The 14,181-nt window shown below is 36.4% G+C and overlaps 1 long non-coding RNA gene across 1 annotated transcript in view; it reads right to left on the bottom strand.

The window, feature by feature from the left end:
- LOC123594532 overlaps nucleotides 1–14,181 on the bottom strand; it is a 402,657-nt gene that overhangs the window by 148,263 nt on the left and 240,213 nt on the right. The window contains exon 2 of the long non-coding RNA XR_006710769.1: nucleotides 12,260–12,377. This is a non-coding gene — a long non-coding RNA (uncharacterized LOC123594532). The remainder of the gene's footprint in view (nucleotides 1–12,259; nucleotides 12,378–14,181) is intronic.

The following is a 14,181-nucleotide window of genomic DNA, read 5'->3' as shown; positions in this document are numbered from 1 at the left end:
GAGATGTCAAGTGTGTGTGTGTGTGTGTGTATGTGTGTGTGTGTGTGTGATAACAGCACTTATATCAGCATAGACTTGATTCCAAATGACATTTTCCCACCAAAAAATTAGTAGATAATGTCGAATCCATGCATGCTGCTGTGTCTGTTAATGCAGACACTGATGTTCAATGGTTTGAATATTTTTAATGAGAATAGTCTTCTGTGTTGAACATAGTCTTTGAAAAAAGGAATGTAAAGGGAATATCCTCTTTTGTCTGTCTGTCCTCCTTTTCTGGGAAATCTCCCAGGAAATATGTCACAGAAAAGTGGAAATTCCTTTCCTCTGAGAATCTGAACATGGACTTGGAGAGTCATAGTGCTTTCCCACTGACTTCTCTTTTTGCATCTATCTGAAAGATATGTGGCAGGTCACTAACCATTTTGCTTTTGAAGTAGAGGAGGTGTTAGATATTTTACTGACCGATATGAACCCAATAATAACTAAGAACTAGCCTGTAATATTTTGTAATAAATAAATATGCAAACTCAAGAGTAATAGCCTTTAATAAGTGCTGGGAAGGAAACAAAGAACCTTATGACAGAGAATAATGTGGGGGCACTGTTCAAAATGATCATGAAAGGGCTCTATGTAAAAGTGGCATATAAATTGAGACCTTAATGATAAGAAGTAGTCCTGCAAGGAACTTGTTAAGAAGCTCTGAAGGAAGAGATATTGCCTTACACCTGTCAGGATGACTAAAATCAAAAAGACAAGACATAACAAGAGTTGGCAAGGATATGGAAAAAAGGATACCCTTGTATACTGTTGGTGGGAATGTAAATTGGTGCAACCACTGTGGAAAATAGCATGATGTTCACCAAAAAATTAAAAATAGAAATATATGATCTAGTAATTCCACTGCGGGGTATTTAACCAAGAAAAATAAAAACACTAATTCAAAATATGTGCATTGCTATGTTTATTGCAGTATTATTTACAATAACCAAGGTATGGAAGCAACAAAAATGTCCATCAGTAGACAAATGGATAAAGAAGATGTGGTATATTTACAATGGAATATTACTCAGACATTAAAAAGGATAAAATCTTGCCATTTGCAACAATATGGATGGACCTAAAGGTATCATGCTAAGTGAAATAAGTCAGACTGAGAAAGACAAATACCATGTGATTTCACCATATGTGGAATCTAAAAAACAAAACAAATGAAAACAACAACAACAACAACAACAACAACAAAACAGAAACAGACCCATAAATAGAGAGAACAAATTGGTGGCTGCCAGAAGAGTGGAGGAGTTGGGGGGTGGATGAAATGAGTGAAGGGGAATGGGAGATACAGTCTTCCAGTTATGGAATGAATAAGTCATGGAGAATAACGGTACAGCATAGGGAATATAGTCAATGATATTATAATTGTGTTGTAGGGTGACAGATGATAGTTACGCTTGTGGTGAACATGGCATAATGTATACAGTTGTCAAATCATTATGCTGTACACCTGAAACTAATGTAACATGGTATATCAATTATGCTTCAATGAAAAAAGAAAAAAATAATAAAATGAATGAAAAATGAAAGAAAAAAAAAAACTTCGAAGGAAGATTGTAGAGCAAGCACTGAGCAAACTAAAGCCCTGAGGTTGTTTTCTCTTGGGAACTAAGAGAAGGTCATTGTATTTAAGACATAATGAATGAGGGAGTGAAGTAAAACTGGTGAGTTGCTTAAGGGCTAAGTCATTCAGTGTTTATGGGCCCCAGTAAAGAGTTTCAATTTTATTCTTAGTGAATTTGAAAACCATTCAAGGTTTACACTGTTATATATTAAAAAGATCACCCTGGCTACTTTGTGTGTGGAATGGATTGTTACGGGCTGGTGGGAAAAGCAGAATAGAAACAGTAGACCAGTAGACCGATTTGAAGGCTATTATGGCAAGCCAGATGAGAGATGAGCCTGTGAAGTGTGACAGTGATAGATATGGAGAAAAGTAGATGAAATTCAGAGGTACCTGAGAGTCAGTATCACCAGGATTTTCTGATGGGTTAGAAGTATGTACATGTATGTGTATGGACTGTGAGGAAAGGAGAGGAACAAAGATGACTCTAACTTTCTGATTTGAGCAAGTAATTGGAGCTGTGGTTTTCTGAGATGAGTAAGACTAGGAAATGAACAAGTCTTAGGGAAAATAGAAAGTTTAGTGTTAACATCTCCTGATTGAAATATCTGTGGACACATAAAATATATTAAAATAAGGTATTTGATATAAGTGCCTTAAACCTAGGAGAAATGTCTAGGCTAGAGATATACATTTACGAACTGATCTCCACATAATTAGTAATTGATACTGTGGAAATTATTGAAAACTAGAGAGAGTGTAGATGGGGAAGAGAAGAAAACCCAGGATTTTCTTAAAGAATTCCAGCATGAGAGAGGCCTATCAGAGAAGGAGGAGTCAAAAATAGAGATAAAGGAGTAGAGAGTGAGATAGTAGAAAATCAGGTGTGTATATGGTGAGTATTTTAGGACAGAAGGATAGCAAAATCTGTCGAATTCTGCTGAGAGGTTGAGTAAGATGAAGACAGAACAATGTTGTTGCTTTGAGCAACATAAAAGCTTTCAGTTACCTTGATAAGGGCATTCTCAGTGAAATAATGAGGATTAAAATCAGCTGGAAATAAGTTGAAGCATAAATAAAGAACATCTGGTTTAAAAGTTTCCACAATTTTATTCTGTGATATAGCTTTTCTTCATCAAATAGCAAAGATAAAATGCAAGACTGAAATTTAGAAAACATGACTCAGCCTGACAGTAAACAGAATGGAGACACAATGTAGAGAGTGAAACTCAATTTGCACAGACCTATGAAGCTGAGCTCTTTCAAGATAATGAAAAAATAAGTCCTACAAATGAGAAATGGGTACCATAGACAGTCATACTGCCTGTAGCCAAGAGCTCAAGTGAGGCCTCTCACACTGAAAAGATGCTGAGAAGCCTATTGTTGACATTCAACTTGGGGGTATTGCTTTATAAGAAGCTGTGGCTCTAGGGACAGAGACCCAGAAAGTGAACTAAGCTCTCCACCGGTATATTTATGGAATTTGAAACATCTTCAATATCACCACAAGACTAGGAATTTCTAAAAATGATTCTAAGAGTGGCTCTTCATTGAGAGCCTGGTGGACACATAGAGGCAAGAGAGAGAGGGAAATATAAAGGGAAAAACATAAATAACCACTCACTCAAAACGAGTGTGTAAACAGAAATCACAATCACATGCAATAACCTAATAAAATCAATTTAATTAAATATAAGGAACAAAACAATAGATTGTATTGGTTGCATGCTCAAAAAGGTAAATACAGCCATGTCAACTGAAAAAGGAAAAGGAATTGAAGATCAAAAGTTAGAAATGAAACCAGAATAGGTAGTAATGAAAAATAAAAATATTGATAATAAAGAATACAATCATCGAAGCAAAACAAATCTAATTAGTTTTAGATTAGATTTGTGGACTTGGTACAGTGACTTGGAAGAGAACACTGAGGTATTAATTCATAATGCAAGAGGAAAAAATAAAAGAAATGTAGTTTAAAGACGTACACTTGATTGAGAGATTTCAAAATATGTGTAAGAGAGGTTCAGAAAAAATAAAGTGGAAAGTAGTATTTGAAAACAGAACAGTAAAAATTTTCCCAGAATTGAAGAAAGATATGAATTCTCAACGGTGTCCTATAAGTACTAAGCATCATAAATAAAGATGAAGTACTTAGACTATTGCTTTAGAACTAAAGACCATCAAGCAAAGTCATAAAAACTAACAGGAGGAAAATATTAATTACCTACAAAGATTGTAATTACTTACTAAAGACAGGCTATAGATCTCTCATCACAGCAACACATGGCTGAGAGAGAGCAAAAATAACTTTCAATGAAGAATTCCATACTCAGCCAAACTAATATGCAAGCATGAAGGCAAAATAAAGATATTTCCAGACATTCAACTGTATAGCACTTAAAATGACAACTGAAACAAAACCACTCATAAAAGGTGAATATTAATTCATGGATGAAAAATATAGCCGTGGGATATTAACTAAAATAAAGCTTATGAAGCAGTATGCCCATCCGTAAAAGTAGAGTGCTAGGAAATAAGCATTAATAGAAGAGATGCTATTTATATTAAAAGGAACAATCGCCCTTATATATCTTTATGACCTTACATCTTAGATTTGGCAAAGGATTTTAGAATCAACACCAAAGCACAAGCAACAAAAGTTAAAAAAAGAAAAAAAAAAAGAATGATAAACTTCATCAAAATGTAGAACTTCTGTGCATCAAAAGGAATTAAAAAGAAGGTGAAAAGGCAACATATACAATTGGGGAAAATATTTGAAAATCGTATATCAGATAAGAATCTAGCATCCAGAAGGAATTCTTGCAGTTCAATGACAAAAAGTAAAACAACGCCAATTTTAAAATGGCCAAAGGACTCAAATAGACATTTTTCTAAAAAAACTATACAAATGCCGAATATTCACATGAAAAGATGCCTAACATCATTAGATATTAGAAAAATGCAAATATAAACTAAAATGAAAACAAAAAATATTAAAATGAGATTCTATTTCACACACTCTTAGAATGGCCAAAACAGAAAATAGCAAGTGTTGGTGAAGATGTGAAGAAATTGGAGAACTCATACATTGCTGGTGGGGATGTGAAATGGTTCTCAGCCACTGTAGAAATGACAGTTCCTGTAGCAGTTAAACATACAGCTATGATCTGACCCAGGAATTCCATTCCTAGATGTGTACACAAAAGACCTGAAAACAGGTATTCAAACAAAAACTTATACATGAATGTATATAGCACCATTATTCACAATATTCAAAATGTGGAAATAACCCAAATGTTCATTAGCATGAATGGACAAACTAAATGGGGTACATGCATGCAAAGGACAATTACTCAGTCATAAAGATTGTATAAAGATGTGATATGTATATACAATGGAATACTACTCAGCCATAAAAAAGAACGAAATCTTGCCAATTGCAATGACATGGATGGAGCTAGAGAGTATAATGCAAGGTTAATTAAGTCAGAGAAAGACAAATACCATATGATTTCACTCATATGTGGAATTTAAGAAACAAAACAAATGAGCAAAGGGACAGAAAAAGAGAGGGGGGTAAACCAAGAAATAGACTGTTAACTAGAGAACAAACTGATGATTACCAGAGGGGAGGTGGGTGTGGAGATGGGGAAAATAGGTGATGGGGATTAAGGATGGAACTTGCTGTGATGAACACTGGGTGAATCATTAAATTAAGTTAAGTGTTGAATCACTAAATTGTACACCTGAAACTAATATTATACTGTATGTTAACTAACTGGAATTTAAATAAAAACTTAAAAAAAGAAAAGAAATAAAGAGTACTTAGAGCCCCCTCCCCCCAAAAGAAAGTACATTGTGTATTAATGTGTCCTTCAAGTAACATGTTTCATTAAGATACAAGTGTTTGTGAAAGTTATCTGCAGGAGGGGCTCCTGCGTGGCTCAGTCAGTTAGGTGTCCCAACTTTGGCTCGGGTCATGATCTTGTGGGCTCCTGGGTCTGCGCCCCATGTCTGGCTCAGTGCTGACAGCTCAGAGCCCAGAGCCTGCTTCAGATTCTGTGTCTCCCTCTCTCTCTCTCTATGCCCCTCCCCCGCTAGCGCACTGTCTCTGTCTCAAAAATAAATAAACATTTAAAAAAAAGTTATCTGTAGGAGGTTATGTGAATAGCTGTATGCTTAATTCACTGGGACTAAACTGGGTTTAATGCTCCTTTTACTAACAATCTCTCCATCTCTCATTAAAACAAAAATGTAGATGCAAAAACCAAAACAAAACAAAAAGGACTGAAATATTGATACATGCAACAATGTGGATGAACCTCTAAAACTTTATGCTTAGCGAAAGAAGACCAGACACAAAGACCACATATTGTATAATTCCATTTATATGAAACATCTAAAATAAGTAAATCCATTGACTCAGAAAGCAGACTAGTGTTTGCCAGTGGCTTGGGGGAGGAGAGTGACTGCTTAACAGGTTTCTTTTGGGTGATGAAAATGTTTTGGAACTAAATTGATAGTTTTATAACACTGAAATGTATTGAATACTACTGAATTGTATACTTTAAAATGATTAATTTTATGTTATGGAATTTTACCTAATTACCAAAGGAAAAAAAAAAAGAAAAAAAAAAGCAGATAGAACTTCCAGGAGAAATTGACCCACCAGCAGAGTAGGTTATTTTATTCTTTTTTAATTTTTTAAATGTTTATTTATTTCTGACAGAGAGAGAGAGAGACAGAGCATGAGTGTGGGAGGGGCAGAGAGAGAGGGAGACACAGAATCTGAAGCAGGCTCCAGGCTCCAAGCTCTCATCACAGAGTGCGATGCAGGGCTCAAACTCATGGACCATGAGATCATGACCTGAGCCAAAGTCAGACGCTCAACCGACTGAGCCACCCAGGCTCCCTGAGAGTAGGATATTTTAATATATTTTACCTTAAAACTGGTAGATCAAGGAGCCAAAATATTAATAAGGATATGGAATATTTGAACAATAAAATTAGACTTGAATTAATGGATATATATAGAACTATTCATCTAACAAAGGCATGCTTTTTGAGTACACTGGGAACATTTATAAAGATCAATGACTTATTAGGTTACAAAGGAGTTCCCAACTAGTTTCCAAAATCAATCAATACGAAGACCACCTGCCCTGAAAAAAAATACAATGGCAGTAGTTACTAACTATAAAAAGATAGTTAAAAACTCCTTATGTGTGGAAACTCAAAACTGTACTCCTATATAATCCAAGTGTTAGAAGAAAACACTTGGAAAGGACATAATATTGAGAATCAAATGACATTGAAAGTAATACCTACGAACATTTGTGAGTTTCAGAAAAAGGCACTTAGAGGTATATTTACAAATTTTGAGGTATTTAAAAAAAAATAGAGGATTGGGGCGCCTGGGTGGCGCAGTCGGTTAAGCGTCCGACTTCAGCCAGGTCACGATCTCGCGGTCCGTGGGTTCGAGCCCCGCGTCGGGCTCTGGGCTGATGGCTCAGGGCCTGGAGCCTGTTTCCGATTCTGTGTCTCCCTCTCTCTCTCTGCCCCTCCCCCGTTCATGCTCTGTCTCTCTCTGTCCCAAAAATAAAAAAAAAAATGTTGAAAAGAAAAAAAAAATTTTTTTAAAAAATAGAGGATGAAAATTAACAAGTTTTTAATTAAAAGATATCATTTCTTCATTTATTTCTTTGAACATCCTTAGTATATTTATTTTGAAAGATTCTTCCCAATTGTTCTATTAGTTTTATTTATTCTGTAGTGAATTAATATGTGTGTGTGTGTGTGTGTGTGTGTGTGTGTGTGTGTGTGTGGAGAGGCCTCACTTGATCATCTTCATGAATTTAAAAATTTTGGATTGCAGTCTCTCTTCCATGGTTCATTCTCATTCTCTCTCAAACACACATAAACACACATGCAAGCATGTGGGTGTCTCACACCCCTGCTTCCTCTATCCTCAACGCTCTTTATTTACAGATTTTCCAATTGCTTTAATGTGTTTTTATGCACTCCAATCTAGAGTCAGACCATATATTGGTGGTACAGGGTTCCTGCCCTATAATGATTTGGACAGATCACAGAGGGGAGTCATAAGGTTATATGTGTGTCTTTTTCATGCCTAAATCCTCAACATTTAATAAATTATAGTCCTAGGCCAATCCACAGGACTATTTTTCAACTTGTATTAACAAGCAGGAAAGCCCCAACAAGGCCCCCAGTTTCAAGCAGGGGGCTTATTTCCATGCTAATTTATGCAAAGACACTTGCTCTACAGTATTCACAGGAGCCAAAGAACTGTCTCTGCTTTTGAACCCAAAGCCCAGAAGTCCTGTAGCTTCAGTCTGACACCAATTTGAATTTCTATTTCATTTATCGCCCACAGAAAGATTTATCTTATCTTTGAGATCAACGACATAGTTGATTTTTTCTCCTTTAGTATTCTCTCATTGCTCTGGGTTCAACCAGAGAGGGAATGCTCAAAGTGTGGACTTTCTAGGGCTATCCTGACTGTAATTCAATCCATTTTCATATATATCAAATACACAATAAATGAGCAATGACGCAGAATTTAATTTGTCTCTTTGCAAGTGGGGAGACAGACAGGTAAAGCAATTACAAAAGCTCCACTACTGTTATCTCCATTCATATATGCAATGTATATTTATTGAACCCTTACTATGCATCAAATGCATTAGATGTTATAGGAAGCAGAGAAATATAACTGACATGACTCTGTCCTGAAAGAATTTACTGTTGAACAAAGGCTGCGACAGAAATAAATCTGTCACAATTTCTACCCTCTTGGTTACAAAGTTTACGGTTATTGTCCTAAGGTGGCCCAAGGAAGAAGGAATCTAATACATCTCTGTCATATCATTCAGCTATGGAAAAAAAGGAAAGCCCTGTTGGCAATTGCCTCTCTGAAGGTTTGATCAGAAGAAAGTAATTTCAATTATTCAAATGTTATTTAGTTGTCAGAAATAAGATGATCACAGCTTAAAGCATATTTTAGTCATGTGAAGGCAGAGAGGACAGTTTCCAAATCCATCAAATGTAAACATTTAGGACACATGTTGAGCACCTGTGTGAAGCCATCCGCCAGTCTTTTGTTAGTTGTAATCAGTAATTGAAACTTTGTAAGTTTGAGAGATAAAAATAGCATGATTGTCATAGAGCAAACTAAGTGGAATCTGAGACTGCAACTAAAGTTGTGAAGTTCCTTAGTTTTAATAACATTTTTGAGTTAGAAATGGATTTACCGTCTCATGTTTAAAACACACAAATACCAATTACCTTGCCGAGCAAAATCTAAGGATGTCACTTTATTGTTTCCAATAGTTAATGGACTAGTAATTTAATAGCAATATTCTATCTTAAAGAGAAGTTTTCTTGGATCCCCCAAACACATGCTTTGATTCTCTTTTCCAGAATCAGACTATAGAGGTTCAATTCCTTACTGGCTATGTGACCCTGTGAAAGTTGCTGAATCCATTTAGGTTTCCTTTTCCTCATCTGTAAAAGCAGAATAATAGAAGTACCTTTCTTGTATGGTTGTTTTGAAGATGATATGTTACATACTTGGTACAGTGTCTGGAACAGGCTGAGAACTCAATATACTATCAGTAATTATTATTATTGTTAACTTATGTGTACAAATCTATTATTTTCAAAAATTTAAGCTCTTTCAGGGAAACAATATTGCCTTCTACTCTGTTAGTTTCTCCTTCAGTACCAAATAACAGTATTATAACAATAGTCTTAAACAAGATTCAATGCTGTGAAACATATTATCTCTTTTGAAAACTACAGCAGTTCTATGAAGGCAGGTTTTAATATCCCTGTAATAAAGGGTAAAAACAGTGTGATGTTTTCCAGGAATTTGGAAATGAGTTTGCCCTCTGAGAGATCTGCTAAGAAAACAAAACAACACATAGTGGACCAGAGAATAAAGAGGAAAAGTCACCTTACAGAAGCTTTGTCTTCTAGGACAGAGCAAGACTTAACGGAAGGTATTAACAGAACCATTTGCCTTTTGTAGACAGAGCACATTTGGCTGTCTTACTTCAAAGCCACCCAATATTCAAATCATCCAAATAATGACATATTCTCAAACAGGTTTCTGATTCGTTTTTCACTCCCTTAGTAGTATGTCTCTAGAAACAATGTTCCCTGATTATGCTCAGGCTCATATAAGCAACTGGTTCCATTAACAATTTTAGGCATAAAATAATGATGCCAATTTGCTAAATTGCCATCAGGCTCTTGAGAACTTCATTGTATCAGTATGTCAAGGTCTTGGGCAATGAGCAGATTGAGTTTATCAGTTGTGTTCTGAGGTTTCCTCCTGGTGATTCCTTTGACTTGAATATGCTTTCCCTTCTAATTCCTATAATACTCATGGGATAAAATTGTGACCCAAAGAGTTCTCAATTTTTAAGAACCCACAGATAATTAATAGAACTCAAATTAGAACCCAGTTGGCTTTCAATGCTGGGTTATTTGAAGGATGAATCAAAGAAGAACAATAAAATATATCTTACTTGCTTTTCCATGCGTAGCTTGTATATAAAGTGTAGGATTTGTGTTTTAGATACTATTCTTACATATAAGAATAGTATATTTTAGTACCTAAAATATATATATTATATATATACATGAAAATATATATTATATATATATATATGTATGTTTTAGTATAACTTTTAAATACTATTCTAATGAATCTCAAATCCCTCCAACCTCCCAAATATATACTGCTCTTGATGAAGCCAACTGGAACTGATGAAGTGACTTGCCCAAGTACACACAGCATTAATAGCAGATTGGGAATTAGAATCCAGGCTACCAGACTCTCACCTTGAACACTTTCGTTTGTACCATGATGTATCATTTCAGAGTTTTCAGATGACACTCTCAGTAAATAGAATCACTTCACTTTGAAATAATCTGGCTTATATTGGGGGGCCATTTAGATGCACACTAGTCTAGTACAGGATATCATCGAACCATGAATACAATCGTGGAAGGGTGGACAACGAAAGCACTGCTTATAGAAGTCTACTGGAAGGTCTAGGGCAAAGGAAGCAAAGCATTAAAGGGGAATTATAAAAGGAAGGAACAATGGAAAGGAAGGTAAACAATAGACAAGAGAGCAAAAATTTGTAATAAAAATTATAATGAGGAATGGCCCACATTTATTAAGTATGATGTTCTGTCCATGCATTATCTCACATGTGCATAAATAAGCAAAGAGTGCTTATTTGTTTTGATAATTACAATAGTCCTGGGGCACCTGGGTGGCTCAGTTGGTTAAGTGTCCGACTCGTGGTTTTGGCTCATGTCACGATCTCACAGTTTTGCGAGTTCAAGCCCTGCATTGGGCTCTGTGCTGGCAGCCCAGTGCCTGCTTGGGATTCTCTGTCTCCCTCTCTCTCTGCTCCTCCCCCACTCGCGCTGTCTCTCTTTCCAAATAAACTTAAAAAAATAGAATATTCCTATTATTATGCAAACCATTCATAAAAAGAATTGCAGGAATTGTATGCAGGAAACACAAATGATGAGACTGCTTCAGTTTGAAAAGGTTGAGTGAGACTTAAATGCCTGATTAAAATCTGTTGAATCGAGACAAAAAGTGCTAGAACTGGAGGGTACTTTTGACTAGGCAAAGGTACACTTAGGACAAAACAGGAAATCTTACTTTACAGAAGATGCACATTTAGGGGAGCTTATATTTCAAAGTGATTAAAATTGAAATAAAATTGACATAATGCCGGAACTATGCACCTCATAGGTTATTATAGGTGATTACGTGCTTTTAGTACCACGCAAGCCTTAAACCTTCCTGCTGACACACACCCCTTCCTAGCAAGCTGAGGCCAAGCTTCACAGTTCTTATCTTGGCATTTCATGTAGCCCCTGTCATGGGATGGAACATGTGCTATAATTTACACAGTGAATTCCTCTAAGTCAAGGACCATGTCTTAGTTTTGTATCTTAGCACAATGCCTGAAACACGTGAAATCATTTTCTCAATGAAAACATTTGGGATAAATATCAGGAAGATGATTTGAACCTTAAAATAAACCTCTCGGGGCTCTTTATCTTCTTGCCCACCATTCTGTAGATGTTGCTTTTATTTCTTCATAAAAACATTGAGTTGAATGGCAATGAAGTTATACAATTTCCTACTCTTGTATCTATAAATTTATTTATAGTGGCACCAGCCATCAAAACATTCCCTCCAGTCTCAGAAGAAGAGGTGATCTTTCTGGTTATTGCCTCTGCCTTTGGCCTTATTTTTATTCCTTCCCATTGTCTCCATAATACAATAATCTCCCCCTGATCCCCGGGGGAATATGTTCCAAGACCCCCAGTGGTTGCCTGAAACTGCAGACCCTACTGAAACTTGTATATACTACTACCCCTACCCCCAATACAGAATGTGCATATGATAAAGTTTAACATAAATTAGGCACAGAGACGAACAACAATAACTAAAACTAAAATAGAGCAATTATAACATCATACTGTAATAAAAGTGGTGTGAATGTGGTCTCTCCTTCTCAAAATGTCTTCTTGTTCTGTACTCACCCTTCTTCTTGTGGTGGTGTGAGATGATGAAATGCCTACCTGATGAAGCGAAGTGAGGTGAATGACAGGCTTGTGACATAAAGTTAGGCTGACTTTATGATGATGTTATGTCAGGAGAAGGATCATCTGCTTCCAGACCGTAGTTGACCTCAGGTACCTGAAATGAGCAGAAGTGAAACCGTGGATAAGGGAGCATTGCTGTAGTGACCTTGATCCTTCTGTTATTTCCTCTGTCTCACGTGTTTACACATGTGTTACAACCTCATCCTTCTCTATTTCTGCACTTTCCAAAGTTTCTGACTATGCCCAAAGTCTCTTATTAAAAACAAAACACATTCAAACCACAAACCTTTCCCAACACTTTGCCTGCTCTAGGTACTGCGGGCTCACCTCCTCTTTGTGACCAAGATCTTCATAAGAATATCCTGCACTAAGTTTGCTTAAATTGGAATTGATAAATGGGCTTTAGGAGGTACATGGACCTCCTTGAAATGGAGTTCCTCTTGAAATGGAGGAAATTATTTTGTGTATGCATGCATATGTGTTCTGGCAAGAAGGGCCATAGCCTTCATACATCTCCCATATCTTCTCATTTGTTTATTTGTCATCCTACTACAATTGGGCTGTTGCTTACAATCAGGCTTCTTCCCCCTCATACCACTGGAAATTTCATCACCAAGGTCACCAGTGACAGACTCCTTTCAATGTTATCTTACTTGAGCTCATGTCAGCATTTTTACTCCTTTCAACGTTTTCTTGTTTTTGAAACACTACCTAGCTTTATTTTACATGTATGGTTTGGGGCACCTGGGTGTCTCAGCCAGTTGAGTGTTAGACTCTTGAGTTCGCCTCAGGTCATGATCTCACAGTTCGTGAATTTGAGCCCTGCATTGGGCTCTGCACTGACACTGTGGAGCCGGCTTGGGATTTTCTCTCTTCCTCTCTTTCTGCCCCTCTCCCCTCCAAATAAATAAATAAACATTTAAATAAAATAATAAATGCACTTTTCCCTCTTGTTTCTTCTGATACTACCACAATTCCTTCTCAATCTATTTTTCAGGTTCACATGCTTGCTTATTTGTAGCTGACAGTTCCTGGGTATGACCGCTGCCATTTTCCTAATTGTTGGATTCACTCACAGCCCCACCTACACCCCCTTGTGAAAGTGTGTCATCCCACAGCCCATGATAAATGAGGTGCAGGCTACATGAAGCCAACAGAGTGACCTCAGCTGACTAGATCAGGGTTGATACATGGGTAAATTTAAGCCAACTGAATCTCTTTTCTGGAGAATTAAGACATTTTAAAATCATAGTTAAAATATAGAGAGAAGAATTCATAACTCCATTATCTACTTGATAAATTTTCACATTCATGTAACAGGAAGAACATTAGCAACAACTCAGAAGCTATCGTTACATCCGTTGTCAGTCACTATTCCTTGACACCTCTCCAAAGATAAATGCCATTTTAACTTCTAACATAATAGATCGGTTTTGTCTAGTTTTGAATTTTCTATAGCTAAATAGATTTCACTATTTCACCCACAATTATGTTTGTGAGAGTCCACGTTGTTCTGTGCAACTGTACTTCTTTAATTTTCATTGATAAGTAGTATCCCATTGTGTGATGAGTATGCCAAAATGTGTCCATTCTACTGCTGACATTTGGGTTGCTTCCAGTATGCAGCTATTTTAAAGAACGCTTCTTTAGGTATTCTTCTACATGTTTATTTGTGCACACATATACACAGTTCAATTTTATACATATTTAGGAGTGTAATTTACAGGGCTATAGGATAAATATATGTTCCCTTTTCGCAGATATTACTGAAGAGTTTTCCACGGGGCTGTATCAGTTTGCATTCCCATCGGCAACAGAGGAGTTTTGGTTGCTCCACACCATTGCTAACAGTTTATGTTGTCAGATGTTTTCATTTTAAACATTCCTCTGTAAACTTA

This window comes from Leopardus geoffroyi, chromosome X (genome assembly GCF_018350155.1).
Source record: "Leopardus geoffroyi isolate Oge1 chromosome X, O.geoffroyi_Oge1_pat1.0, whole genome shotgun sequence".
NCBI classification, from domain to species: domain Eukaryota; kingdom Metazoa; phylum Chordata; class Mammalia; order Carnivora; family Felidae; genus Leopardus; species Leopardus geoffroyi.
The sequence above is the reverse complement of the archived record's forward strand: the minus strand, read 5'-3'. Positions and strand labels throughout refer to the sequence as shown.